Below are 15,044 nucleotides of genomic sequence, written 5' to 3'. Positions count from 1 at the left end.
CCATATAGGGGATTATTTTCCTCTCTATGTTGTCTGTGTGTGACATCAGTTTGAGGAAATATTCAGAAGTTTGTAAGAAATCTGTCTGCACCTTTGTCAGAGGTTTAAAAGTGGAATTTTACAGACGTGCGTGCGTTTGTGCGTGCGTGCGGATATGCCTGTGTGCAGCGTGCGGATCTGCCTGTGTGCAGCGTGCAGATCTGCCTGTGTGCAGCGTGCGGATCTGCCTGTGTGCAGCGTGCGGATATGCCTGTGTGCAGCGTGCGGATCTGCCTGTGTGCAGCGTGCGGCTCTGCCTGTGTGCAGCGTGCGGATCTGCCTGTGTGCAGCGTGCGGATCTGCCTGTGTGCAGCGTCTGCCTGTGTGCAGCGTGCGGCTCTGCCTGTGTGCAGCGTGCGGCTCTGCCTGTGTGCAGCGTGCGGATCTGCCTGTGTGCAGCGTGCGGATCTGCCTGTGTGCAGCGTGCTGCTCTGCCCTCTGTCTTTGTCCAACTGCAGGTCACACTTTAAAGATCCAATCACATTTGATCAGGAATCTGGTAGACCATGTTAAAGGACAGTGTTCCTTTATTTATTAATCTGTGCTTTTGTTAAAATTCTCTCTCTGTCACCTGTTCCATATCACTGTTTATGATCACCAGGTCTGCTCCTCTCTTCAGACAGTCCTGTCTGCTCTCCTTCCAGGTTTCAGTCTCAGTAGACAGGAAGTACCAACTGGATTCCAACTTCTGCCAGCCTTCAGGACAGGTTTGGTCTACAAGACAAAAACATTTAACTTTTAATTATTATGCACCTCTTATTATTAAACAACGCAATGTGCAATTGATGTCATGATCTTATATTAAGTAAACGATTAGAGAACCTTCTCATGAGATCATCTCTCTCCCTATGTAACTGGTCTCTCTCTTTAGTAAGATTTTTGTATCTGGTCTGTATCTGGTCTCTCTCTTTAGTCATTGTTGTAACTGGTCTGTAGCTGGTCTCGTTCTTTAGTCAGGGTGTTGTAACTGGTCTGTAGCTGGACTCTCTCTTTAGTCAGGTTGTTGAATCTGGTCTGTATCTGATCTCTCTCTTTAGTCAGGTTGTTGAAACTGGTCTCTAGCTGATATCTCTCCTCAGTCAGGTTGTGTTAAATAGGCTTTAAGTTTTCTATATCTTTAGTCAGGGTGTGGTAACTTGTCTGTAGCTGGTTGTTATAACTGGACTGTAACTGTTCTCTCTCTTTAGTCAGGTTGTTGTAGCTGATCTGTAGTTGGTCACTCTCTGAGGTTGAACAGGCTAGTAATAGGGTTTGCAACAACTGCGGCAGATCATTTTAGTACGAGAGGGTCCAGATTCTCTAGCCCAGCTGATTTGTAGGGGTCCAGATTTTGCAGCTCTTTCAGAACATCAGCTGTCTGGATTTGGGTGAAGGAGAAGCAGGGGGGCTTGGGCAAATTGCTGCGGGGGGTGCAGAGCTGTTGGCTGGGGTAAGAATAGCCAGGTGGAAAGCATGACCAGCCGTAGACAAATGCTTAATGAAATTCTCGATTATCGTAGATTTATCGGTGGTGACAGTGTTTCCTCGCCTCAGTGCAGTGGGCAGCTGGGAGGAGATGATCTTATTCTCCTTGTACTTTACAGTGTCCCAAAGCTTTTTGGAATTAGTGCTACAGGATGCAAATTTCTGTTTGAAAAAGCTAGCCTTTGCTTTCCTAACAGACTGTGTATATTGGTTCCTAACGTCCCTGGAAAGTTGTATATTGCGGGGGCTATTTGATGCTAATGCAGAACACCACAGGATGTTTTTGTGCTGGTCATATGCAGTCAAGTCTGGAGTGAACCAAGGGCTATATCTGTTCTTTGTTCAACATTTCTTGAAAGGGGCATGCTTATTTAAGTTGGTGAGGAAAGCACTTTTAAAGAATAACCAGGCATCCTCTACTGACGGGATGAGGTCAATATCCTTCCAGGATACCCGGGCCAGGTTGATTAGAAAGGCCTGCTCGCTGAAGTGTTTTAGGGAGCTTTTGACAGTGACGAGGGGTGGTCGTTTGACCGCGGACCCATTACGGACGCAGGCAATGAGGCAGTGATTGCTGAAATCCTGGTTGAAGACAGCAGAGGTATATTTAGAGGGCAGGTTGGTCATGATGATGTCTATGAAGGTGCCCGTGTTTATGGATTTAGGGTTGTACCTGGTAGGTTCCTTGATAATTTGTGTTTGACATTGAGGGCATCTAGCTTAGATTGTAGGATGGCCGGGTGTTAAGAATGAGAAATGCCAGAATAATAGTAGGGAGAATTATTTATTTAATCTTTTATTTATTTCATCACATTCCCAGTGGGTCAGACGTTTACATACACTCAATTAGTATTTGGTAGCATTGGCTTTAAATTGTTTAACTTTGGGCAAACATTTCGAGTAGCCTTCCACAAGCATCCCACAATAAGTTGGGTGAATTGTGGCCTTTCCTCCTGACAGAGCTGGTGTAACTTAAAAAGATGAGAGGGGCCTGTAATTTTCATCATAGGTACACTTCAACTATGACAGACAAAATGAGAAAAAAAATACAGAAAATCACATTGTAGGATTTTTAATGAATTTATTTGCAAATTATGGTGGAAAATAAGTATTTGGTCAATAACAAAAGTTTATCTCAATAATTTGTTGGCAATGACAGAGGTCAAATGTTTTCTGTCAGTCTTCACGTGGTTTTCACACACTGTTGCTGGTATTTTGGCCCATTCCCCGATGCAGATCTCCTCTAGAGCAGTGATGTTTTGGGGCTGTTGCTGGGCAACACGGACTTTCAACTCCCTCCAAAGATTTTCTATAGGGTTGAGATCTGGAGACTGGCTAGGCCACTCCAGGACCTTGATATGCTTCTTACGAAGCCACTGTCTTGCGAAGCCATTGGGATCATTGTCATGCTGAAAGACCCAGCCACGTTTCATCTTCAATGCCCTTGCTGATGGAAGGAGGTTTCCACTCAAAATCTCACGATACATGGCCCCATTCATTCTTTCCTTTACACGGATCACTCGTCCTGGTCCCTTTGCAGAAAAACATCCCCAAAGCATGATGTTTCCACCCCCATGCTTCACAATAGGTATGGTGTTCTTTGGATGCAACTCAGCATTCTTTGTCCTCTAAATACGACGAGTTGAGTTTTTACCAAAAAGTTATATTTTGCTTTCATCTGACCATATGACATTCTCCCAATCTTCTTATGGATCATCCAAATGCTCTCTAGCAAACTTCAGACGGGCCTGGACATGTACTGGCTTAAGCAGGGGGACACGTCTGCCACTGCAGGATTTGAGTCCCTGGCGGCGTAGTGTGTTACTGATAGTACGCTTTGTTACTTTGGTCCCAGCTCTTGAGAAATGACCCTTCTTTCAAGAGGACTCTACCCCTATCTCTCATTCAGCCTTCTCTCAGAGGACTCACGCCCCTTTTTGAGAAAGGACCCTTCTTTCAAGAGGACTCTACCCCTATCTCTCATTCACTGAGCTCGCTATTTTCTTAAAACTTAGTGCTCATTTTCTTAAAACTAAGCTTGTTAACCCATTATCAAAGAATCCAGGTCTTATCTAAATTTGTTTAGGATAGAGTAGACAGTCTCCCCTGCTCCAGTGATTTCAGGCGGGTTTCATCTGCTCCAACCTCTATGTGGAGTGAGAATTCCCTGGGTCACTGTTGACCGTCGTGTACGGTTGACCTGTCTTCACTCTGGAATCAGTTGAAGACTGCCATTATCCACCCCATCCTCGTTGCCAAGAATTGTAAAGGAAATTCTGCCCTATGTGCACACAAGTGACCACAGGAAACTTCCTTGATCAGAGGTTAGTTTGTTTAATAAGGATTGCAACCCAGAGTATACACTTACAGTAATTTGCATGTAACACACTCATCACAAAATATGGTGTTTTCCCTTTTTATCCCCTACTGAGGATCACCCCACCCTTAACTTTAATACCATATAAGCTCATAATTAATAGTTGGTAATACAAAGATGTCTCTGCTAGGCAGAGTTCAGCTTATTGTGTTATTGGCAGTTAGCTTCCCAATCACTCTTCCCATTTTTGCTGTCATTTGCAAGCAAAAGTAAGACTGGAACATAGCAACAACAGGAACATTTGGTTCCCTTTATCTATCTGTTACCCAAAGTATAGTTTCAACACACAAACATATGACTTTGTACAGGTGACCTTTTCATGCACTTGCAAGGTCTATCACTGATTCTTAATCTCAAGCTCAAGCAAAACATTAATCATTGTACTTTTGCAGTCACCGGTAGAATTGTAATGTACAGATATTATAAAATTCCTTTCAGTCCTCCCACCAGCCTCCTCTGTTGTCATGGTGTTGTTAAACCACTTTCTCAGTAATGATTGTCTGAACATGACAGGTCATTCCGTGCGTTTCCAGGACGCCATATTTCTGTGTTCAGCTCAACACAGTCCTCCTTCCGATTTGCTGGGGTGTCACCATCATTCTCAAGCTGCAGTTTGTGCCAGTAACTACAGGGTAAACAATGAATAAACATTTTGATTTGTCACATGAGCGAAATAGAACAGGTGTAGACTTTACCATGACATGTTTAGTTATGGGTCCTTTCCCAACAATGCAGAGTTAAACTGTAAGAAATAAATTAGTAAAACATTTGCTAAATAAAAAATAAAAATAGTAACACAAAAAAAAGTGAATAGGCAATTAGGACAGAAAATAAACAGAGTAGCACAGCGAGTGTGAAGAATGTGGAAGTGTGTGTGGATGTGTTAAATACTATTTCTAGGGGGTTTAGGGTTAAGGTTAGAATTAGTATAGTTTTAGGGTTAGGAGCTAGGGTTAGTTTTAGGGTTATGTGTACATGTATGTGTGTATTTGAGTATCAGTGTAAGTACAGTGGGGCAAAAAAGTATTTAGTCAGCCACCAATTTTGCAAGTTCTCCCACTTAAAAAGATGAGAGAGGCCTGTAATTTTCATCATAGGTACACTTCAACTATGACAGACAAAGTGAGAAAAAAAATCAAGAAAATCTCATTGTAGGATTTTTATTGAATTTATTTGCAAATTATATGGTGGGAAATATGTATTTGGTCACCTACAAACAAGCAAGATTTCTGGCTCTCACAGACCTGTAACTTCTTATTTAAGAGGCTCCTCTGTCCTCCATTTGTCTATCACACCTGGATGGTAAAATCTCACCTTGTAGTCATAGGATTATGAACAACCCAGAGAATCCGTCCTACTCCTTACACTGAGGTGAGTGTTATTAAAGCAGTAGTCTCTTACCTTGGGCTGGTCAGTGTTAATAGAGCAGTAGTCTCTTACATTGGGGTGGTCAGTGTTATTACAGAGCAGTAGTCTCTTATTGTTAAGGGATTTTTTTATCAATAATGACTAATTATGTATACATTTCAATCAGGACTGACTAATCAGAATACTATTATGTTACTGTATAGATGTATGAATTTTCTTTTAATCCTAGTACTGAATATAATGTGTGTAAATAGAATCAAGAATTAGAACAATGACTGTCTGTTCCTTGGTAGAAATGAATGAATTTATCGTCAGACTGGCTAGAATGCTTATCTACACAGGAAGCCCTTGGCTCGTCATAAACTATATTAAATTGGTGTGGGACGATGTGGGAAGGCTTGAGATATTGCCTTTGTACCAGGGTAAAGAAGAGACGGGACAGTTCGAAAACTAATGACGTCATTTTCAGTTTATAACCTGTGGTAAACTGTATCATGTTCAGTACTCTCAAGAATAAACACTGCTGATTGATTTTGAGACTGGTCTCTGTCCATTTTATGCAAATAAGAGTCTTACAAATTCTTATAAGTGGACTGAGTGTTTAATTTAATTGGGTATTAACCTCTTCAACCTATGGGGGCGCTGTGTCATTATTGGATAAAAAGACGTGCCCGTTTTAAGCACAATATTTTGTCACGAAAAGATGCTCGACTATGCATGGAATTGACAGCCTTGGAAAGACAAAACTCTGACGTCTCCAAAACTGCAAAGATATTATCTGTGAGTGCCCCAGAACTAATGCAACAGGCGAAACCAAGATGAAGTTTCATACAGGAAATGCCCCAGATTCTGAAGGCGCTGTGTTCCAATGTCTCCTTATATGGCTGTGAATGCGCCAGGAATGAGCCTGCGCTTTCTGTCTATTCCCCGAGGTGTCTGCAGCATTGTAACGTGTTTGTAGGCATATCATTGGAAGATTGACCATAAGAGACTACATTTTCCTGGTCTCCCGCCCGGTGTCCTGTGTGCGTAATCTGTAGGTCCATGCGCGTTCCATTTCTTCAGAAGAGAAAGTAAACTGCCACGATGGATTTTATCGTCGATAGATATGTGAAAAACACCTTGAGGATTGATTCTAAACATCGGTTTGCCATGTTTCTGTCGATATTATGGAGTTAATTTGGAAAAATGTTTTTTTTTTCTTAACCAAACGTGATGAACAAAACGGAGCAATTAGTCGACACAAATAATATTTTTTGTAAAAACGGAACATTTGCTATCTAACAGAGTCTCCTCATTGAAAACATCTGAAGTTCTTCAAAGGTAAATGATTTTATTTGAATGCTTTTCTGGTTTTTGTGGAAAATGTTGCATGCTGAAATAGCCTAGCATAGGATTATGCCTCTATCAATACTGTTACACAAATGCTTGTTTAGCTATGGTTCAAAAGCATATTTTGAAAATCTGAGATGACAGTGTTGTTAACAAAAGGCTAAGCTTGAGAGCAAATAGATTAATTTCATTTCATTTGCGATTTTCATGAATAGTTAACGTTGTGTTATGCTAATGAGCTTGCGGATAGATTTACACAATCCTGGATACAGGTTTTTTTTCGTAGCTAAACGTGACGCAGAAAACGGAGCAATTTGTCCTAAACAAATAATCTTTCAGGAAAAACTGAACATTTGCTCTCTGAGAGTCTCCTCATTGAAAACATCCGAAGTTCTTCAAAGGTAAATGATTTTATTTGAATGCTTTTTCTGGTTTTTGTGAAAATGTTGCCTGCTGAATGCTAACGCTAAATGCTACGCTAAATGCTACGTTAGCTATCAATACTGTTACACAAATGCTTGTTTAGCTATGGTTCAAAAGCATATTTTGAAAATCTGAGATGACAGTGTTGTTAACAAAAGGCTAAGCTTGAGAGCAAATAGATTAATTTCATTTAATTTGCGATTTTCATGAATAGTTAACGTTACGTTATGGTAATGAGCTTGAGGCTGTAGTCACGATACCGGATCCGGCATGGCTCGACGCAAGAAGTTAAAACTTGTAGGAATTTAATTCCAGTAACACTTATCTTGGGGTGGTCAGTGTTATTATAGAACAGTAGTCTCTTACCTTGGAGTGGTCAGTGTTATTATAGAACAGTAGTCTCTTACTGTTAAGGGAATTTTTTATCAATGATGACTAATTATGTATACATTTCAATCAGGACTAACTAATCCGAATACTATTATGTTACTGTACATACCTTAAGGGAACATTTTGACATTTGCTGTATGGTTAGTGAGAAAGTCCATATTGCAAATGTACGGTCCCTTACTAGACGTCCGAAAACGTTTCTAAAATTCACGACATTCGGTTTCCATTTATAAAATAATCAAATTTTGGTCATTTTTCCGCTGTCCCGGAAAATCCCACAAGAGGGCATAAACAATCATATTGCAATTGTACAAAACATCACGAATCACGACGTGGCCTTATCTCCAAAACGGAAAATATTTCGAAGCCGAAACTTGGTGAGCGTAGGTTTGGCATAATGGGCAGTTGGCCCCGAACAAGATGGCGTCTAGGCCAAAATGAAAATAGAGAATAGAGAAATAATTGAAAATAGAGAAATAATTTCAAGGAGTCTCCGGTGTCAATAAAAAAAGAACCAGCCATTTATCTATCGTCATTTAAGAGAAATCGTACAATGACAAATTGGTGATGTTCAAAGATAGGTGTTTTTTTAAAACAGTTACAGATCCAGTTGCAGGGTGTTCATACGAATCTTTTTAAAGTGTGCTGCGGAGCTCTGCGAGATTTCTGTGATTTTCTATGATTTTCTGAAATAACACACACTCACTAAACCCTCTGTAAATAACTCAGTTCTTAACGTAAACACTTAAAACTCAGGATTCTGTAAAGGCAAACCCCAATCAGGATATGAGTTTATTTATAGCTTCCTGTGCCAACCGGAAGTGCCTTAAATGGTGTCATAGTGGCTGTTTCCAAGGGTTAAAAAAGTCACATCTCTCCAAAACTTCATATGGGGCGGCAGGGTAGCCTAGTGGTTAGAGCGTTGGACTAGTAACCGGAAGGTTGCAAGTTCAAACCCCCGAGCTGACAAGGTACAAATCTGTTGTTCTGCCCCTGAACAGGCAGTTAACCTGCTGTTCCTAGGCCGTCATTGAAAATAAGAATTTGTTCTTAACTGACTTGCCTGGTTAAATAAAGGTACAAAAAAAAATATGTGTGACTAGGTAACCCTCCTGAACTGTAAATTCGTCATTTCTCCCAACAGATCTCAAAGAAAAGCTCCCTCACACACACACAGGAAGGATGGAGTGACAAAGTGTGGTGCTTAAAGACACAGAGAGCAGGCAATGGCATTACCATAATCCCTAGGCCGTGCCGAGTTCAACGAGATATCCCGCTTGCTCGGTCTAAGCGCAGCGACCATTAGAAAAGTAGGCCCAAAATGAAGCCTGCCCCACAACGTCATTTGCTTTTGGGTGACAACGGCGGAACCGTTAGGTTTAGAAGGACAATTCAACCACAGGAATGTTCCTAAGGTCCTCCCATCTGTGCAAGCATAACCTTGACCGTGTGGCATTAACCCTTAACAGTAAAACAGGGTTTTTTGATCTCACAGATTACAATGACATCTCTCCCCATAGGAATACATTGCCTGCTCCCCTAAATTCAACCTGGAGCCTATGTGGGTTAATAATGCCTTATGAACCTGTCTTCAATGCCAATCCATCAGGCCACTATGAGGTCTACCTGTGTCGATTCTAAGCTTCCTGGAGCAACCGGAAGTGGTTAAATTCACCCAAAAGGTATTTTGATGTAAATAACCTGCAACTGTGAAAATGACTGCATTCAACCCTGTGTAGATCAGTCAATTCTTAACTTAAAGACTTAAAACTCCGTATTCGGTAAGAGGCTACCTCAGTCAAGACATGTGTTTACCTATAGCTTCCTGTGCCAACCGGAAGTGCCTTTAATTGGGTCACACTGTCTGTTTTGAAGGGTTAAAAAAGTCACATCTTTCCAAAACTTCATGTGTGACTAGGTAACCCTCCTCAACTGTAAATCAGTCATTTCTCCCAACAGATGTCAAAGAAAAGCTCTCACACACACACACACAGCAAGGATGGAGTGAAAAAAGTGCGGTGCTTAAAGACACAGAGAGCAGGCAATGGCATTACCATAATCCCTAGGCTGTGCCGAGTTCAACGAGATATCCCGCTTGACCGTAGCTCGCTCGGTCTAAGCGCAGCGACCATTAGAAAAGTAGGCCCAAAATGAAGCCTGCCCCACAACGTCATTTGCTTTTGGGTGACAGTGAGAGAACCGTTAGGGTGAGAAGCACAATTCGACCTCAGGTACGTTCCTAAGGTCCTCCCGGTCCGTGCAAGCCTAACATTGACCGTGTGGCATTAACCCTTCACAGTTAAAATAAGGTGTTTACATCAAACAGTTTGCATTGACTTCGCTCCCCATAGGAATACATTGCCTGCACCCCTAAATTCAACCTGAAGCCTATATGGGTTATGAATGCCGTATGAACCTGTCTTCGGTAACAGTCCATCAGGCCACTATGAGGTCTACCTGTGTTAATTCTAAGCTTCCTGGACCAACCGGAAGTGGTTAAAATCGCCCTAAAAGTGTATATCCATACCCTGCCTGCAGTTTGATAGACATAGTGCATTCAACCCTGTGTAAATCAGTCAGTTCTTAACGTAAAGACTTAAAACTCAGGATTCTGTAAAAGCATACCCGAATGAGGATGTGTGTTGACTTATAGCTTCCTGTGCCAACCGGAAGTGCCATAATTGGTGTCTCAGGGGCTGTTTCGAAGGGTTAAAAAAGTCAGATCTTTCCAAAACTTCATATGTGTGATTAGGCAACCCCGACGTATTCATTGATCTGGCCAAGGCTTTCGACTCTGTCAATCACCACATCCTCTTCGGAAGACTCCACAGCCTTGGTTTCTCAAATGATTGCCTCGCCTGGTTCCCCAACTACTTCTCTGATAGAGATCAGTGTGTCAAATCGGAGGGTCTGCTGTCCGGACCTCTGGTAGTCTCTATGGGGGTGCCACAGGGTTCAATTCTTGGACCGACTCTCTTCTCTGTATACATCAATGAGGTCGCTCTTGCTGCTGGTGAGTCTCTGATCCACCTCTACGCAGACGACACCATTCTGTATACTTCTGGCCCTTCTTTGGACACTGTGTTAACAACCCTCCAGGCAAGCTTCAATGCCATACAACTCTCTTTCCGTGGCCTCCAATTGCTCTTAAATACAAGTAAAACTAAATGCATGCTCTTCAACCGATCGCTACCTGCACCTACCCGCCTGTCCAACATCACTACTCTGGACGGCTCTGACTTAGAATACGTGGACAACTACAAATACTTAGGTGTCTGGTTAGACTGTAAACTCTCCTTCCATACCCATATCAAACATCTCCAATCCAAAGTTAAATCTAGAATTGGCTTCCTATTTCGCAACAAAGCATCCTTCACTCATGCTGCCAAACATACCCTTGTAAAACTGACCATCCTACCAATCCTCGACTTTGGCGATGTCATTTACAAAATAGCCTCCAATACCCTACTCAACAAATTGGATGCAGTCTATCACAGTGCAATCCGTTTTGTCACCAAAGCCCCATATACTACCCACCATTACGCTCTCGTTGGCTGGCCCTCGCTTCATACTCGTCGCCAAACCCACTGGCTCCATGTCATTTACAAGACCTTGCTAGGTAAAGTCCCCCCTTATCTCAGCTCGCTGGTCACCATAGCATCTCCCACCTGTAGCACACGCTCCAGCAGGTATATCTCTCTAGTCACCCCCAAAACCAATTCTTTCTTTGGCCGCCTCTCCTTCCAGTTCTCTGCTGCCAATGACTGGAACGAACTACAAAAATCTCTTAAACTGGAAACCCTTATCTCCCTCACTAGCTTTAAGCACCAACTGTCAGAGCAGCTCACAGATTACTGCACCTGTACATAGCCCACCTATAATTTAGCCCAAACAACTACCTCTTTCCCAACTGTATTTAATTAATTTATTTATTTTGCTCCTTTGCACCCCATTATTTTTATTTCTACTTTGCACATTCTTCCATTGCAAAACTACCATTCCAGTGTTTTACTTGCTATATTGTATTTACTTTGCCACCATGGCCTTTTTTGCCTTTACCTCCCTTCTCACCTCATTTGCTCACATTGTATATAGACTTGTTTATACTGTATTGTGCCAGAATACGTGAGTGCGTTCGATTTGTGCGCTCATACCTGTCTGCATCTGTGTGTGAGAAAGAGAGAAAGATTATTCTTTGTACCTGAGCGACGGATCTCAGTCTTCACGCTCCTCGTTGCTCTGTTCTGGTTTTCTTCATTAACATGATTTAATTCAATCACCTGTTTGTTGACGTAGTCGGTCATCTTATCTAACCGTACCGAATATCAATAATTACCCCAATCAATCAATTAATCAACTAATTCAGTCTGTCTGACGTTTTATTGTAGTATATATGATTTTAACTTTTACTTATAGTATTAACTTACTAATGATTACCTTTCTAACTGACTCCTAATGGTAATATCTACTGTATGATTACTTTTCTAACGGACTCCTAATGGTAATATCTACTGTATGATTACTTTTCTAACTGACTCCTAATGGTAATATCTACTGTATGATTCTAACTTCAGTGACTATTAGTTGAGTAGTTGCTCTGATATGCGTCTCCATTGGTGTCTCTGTTGTCTGTCTGTGGTGCACTGCAGTTGAAAGAATGTTTTAAGTATCCAATCACTTTCAAGCAGGACGTCATATTTCGCAATAACTATATGTGACATTGTTCGTAAGGATGTGACATTATGGCTCGTACTCCGTGACTCACATTCAATCAGGAAGCTGGTAGAACTCAGAGGACATTGTTCCTTTATTTATTAATCTGTGCCTTTGTTCCTCTTATTATAAAAGTTATTTATGATAATAATTGATAATGAAATTTAAAAAGAAATAAATAAACTTAGCAGAAGCATGGGAAGTCACATGACATGTTTCTATTAAAAAGAGCTAGAGAGAGATTTGTGTACAGCCTACAAGAAATGATACATAATGAACTGTACATTTTAACATTGACAACAGCTATTGCGTTCTATATACCTCATTTGATTTGTGTGCGTGCATGATTCAGTGTGTGTGTGTGTGTGTGTGTGTGTGTGTGTGTGTGTGTGTGTGTGTGTGTGTGTGTGTGTGTGTGTGTGTGTGTGTGTGTGTGTCTTTCTCTCCAACATCTCGTTCATAGAGCAATTCTACCAAAACATATAATCGGTCCTAAGATATAGTAAAGAGTTCCTTCAACAGCAGTACCTACAAAGAGCCTTTTTCACAGATCCAGTAGTGTGGATTTGAACACTGATAGTCCCACCATTCTCCTTGGCCTGATGACCAGTAAGGTATCACCACACAGTTCTCCACTCCACCACCATAAGGGCCTCCACTCCTCCAATAGCTGCAGTAGAAACAACAGAGTTACACTGACCACTCTCTCAGAACCTAGAATATGAACAACACAGTTAGACTGACCACTCTCTCATAACCTAGAGTATGAACAACACAGAGTAAGACTGACCACTCTTTCAGAACCTAGAGTATGAACAAACTGACAGACTGACCCTGTCACTAAACCGGTCTCTTTCTTTAGTCAGGGTAATGTAACGCTCCTCTAACTGGTTTTTGTCAGTTTTCTCTTGATCTCTCGTTATGCAGCTGGTCGCTATCCCTCTGTAACTGGTCTCTCTCCCTCTGTAACTGGTCTCTCTCCCTCTGTAACTGGTCTCTCTCCCTCTGTAACTGGTCGCTCTCCCTCTGTAACTGGTCGCTCTCCCTCTGTAACTGGTCGCTCTCCCTCTGTAACTGGTCGCTCTCCCTCTGTAACTGGTCGCTCTCCCTCTGTAACTGGTCTCTCTCCCTCTGTAACTGGTCTCTCTCCCTCTGTAACTGGTCTCTCTCCCTCTGTAACTGGTCTCTCTCCCTCTGTAACTGGTCTCTCTCCCTCTGTAACTGGTCTCTCTCCCTCTGTAACTGGTCTCTCTCCCTCTGTAACTGGTCTCTCTCCCTCAGTAACTGGTCTCTCTCACTATGTAACTGGTCTCCCCCCCTATGTAACTGGTCTATCTCCCTTTGTAACTGGTCTCTCTCCCTATGTAACTGGTCTCTCTCCCTATGTAACTGGTCGCTCTCCCTATGTAACTGGTCGCTCTCCCTATGTAACTGGTCACTCTCCCTATGTAACTGGTCACTCTCCCTATGTAACTGGTCGCTCTCCCTATGTAACTGGTCGCTCTCCCTCTGTAACTGGTCTCTCAGCTCAGTAACTGGTTTTGTATCGTCCGGCACTGGTATTTGTCTGTACACAGGTCAATGATACCTCTACTGGTATCTGTCTGTACACAGGTCAATGATACCTGTACTGGTCTCTGTCTGTACACAGGTCAATGATACCACTACTGGTATCTGTTGTACACAGGTCAATGATACCTCTACTGATATATGTCTGTACACAGGTCAATGATGTCTGTACACAGGTCAATGATACCTGTACTGGTATCTGTCTGTACACAGGTTAATGATATCACTACTGGTATCTGTCTGTACACAGGTCAATGATACCTCTACTGGTATCTGTCTGTACACAGGTCAATGATACCTCTACTGGTATCTGTCTGTACACAGGTCAATGATACCACTACTGGTATCTGTCTGTACACAGGTCAATGATACCTCTACTGGTATCTGTCTGTACACAGGTCAATGATACCTCTACTGGTATCTGTCTGTACACAGGTCAATGATACCTCTACTGGTATCTGTCTGTACACAGGTCAATGATACCACTACTGGTATCTGTCTGTACACAGGTCAATGATACCTCTACTGGTATCTGTCTGTACACAGGTCAATGATACCTCTACTGGTATCTGTCTGTACACAGGTCAATGATACCACTACTGGTATCTGTCTGTACACAGGTCAATGATACCTCTACTGGTATCTGTCTGTACACAGGTCAATGATACCTCTACTAGTATCTGTCTGTACACAGGTCAATGATACCACTACTGGTATCTGTCTGTACACAGGTCAATGATACCTCTACTGGTATCTGTCTGGTCTCTGTCTTGCTCCAGACCAGTGGTGTTGTAACCGGCCTCTAAATGTTTTCTCTCTTCATTAGAACGGGCTGAAAGAAAGAAAAGAGAAGTTCCTGTGATGTGTTCCAAATGACACTATATTCCTTATATGGTGAGCTGCTTTTGACCAAAGCCTTAAGTGCCCAGGTCAAAAGTAGTGTACTTTAAAGAGGATAGGATGATATTTGGGACACAGAGGTTGTGGTATTTTCATACATGTTTTGTGTCAACAATTTTGAAACACTGCTGGTCCCACAAATTATGTAACGTCTGTAAGTACGAATTGTGATCCTTGCTTTGTGAGAACAGAACTATAGTGTGATAATAAAATACATATATATCCTATCGGCCAGGGTTAAAGTAATGCACTATACATGGAATAGGGTCCCAAATGACACCCTAGATTCCCAAATGGCACGCTATCCCCTATATTAGTGTACTACGTTTGACCAGTGCACTAATGGAGTGTCATTTTGGGACACAGTCTCACTCACAGAAAGCCAGTCTCAGGGAGTGGTTGAGAGTTACTTGTCAAACACACAGCACTCCTAAACACCCAGCAGCCAGCCTGTAGAGACTTAGTCTTC

General features: G+C 42.1%; 2 long non-coding RNA genes across 2 annotated transcripts; both read right to left on the bottom strand.

Moving 5' to 3' along the window:
* Positions 1-3,817: 3,817 nt before the first annotated feature.
* Positions 3,818-12,025, bottom strand: LOC135561792 (uncharacterized). The gene is made up of 2 exons (XR_010459655.1): positions 11,595-12,025; positions 3,818-4,505 (listed from the first exon to the last, which is right to left on the bottom strand). It is a non-coding gene; the product is annotated as an uncharacterized LOC135561792 (long non-coding RNA).
* Positions 12,026-12,488: 463 nt separating this feature from the next.
* Positions 12,489-15,044, bottom strand: LOC135561791 (uncharacterized). The gene is made up of 3 exons (XR_010459654.1): positions 14,952-15,044; positions 14,418-14,507; positions 12,489-12,776 (listed from the first exon to the last, which is right to left on the bottom strand). It is a non-coding gene; the product is annotated as an uncharacterized LOC135561791 (long non-coding RNA).

Source organism: Oncorhynchus nerka, linkage group LG18 (assembly GCF_034236695.1).
Source record: "Oncorhynchus nerka isolate Pitt River linkage group LG18, Oner_Uvic_2.0, whole genome shotgun sequence".
Classification (NCBI taxonomy): domain Eukaryota; kingdom Metazoa; phylum Chordata; class Actinopteri; order Salmoniformes; family Salmonidae; genus Oncorhynchus; species Oncorhynchus nerka.
The sequence above is the reverse complement of the archived record's forward strand: the minus strand, read 5'-3'. Positions and strand labels throughout refer to the sequence as shown.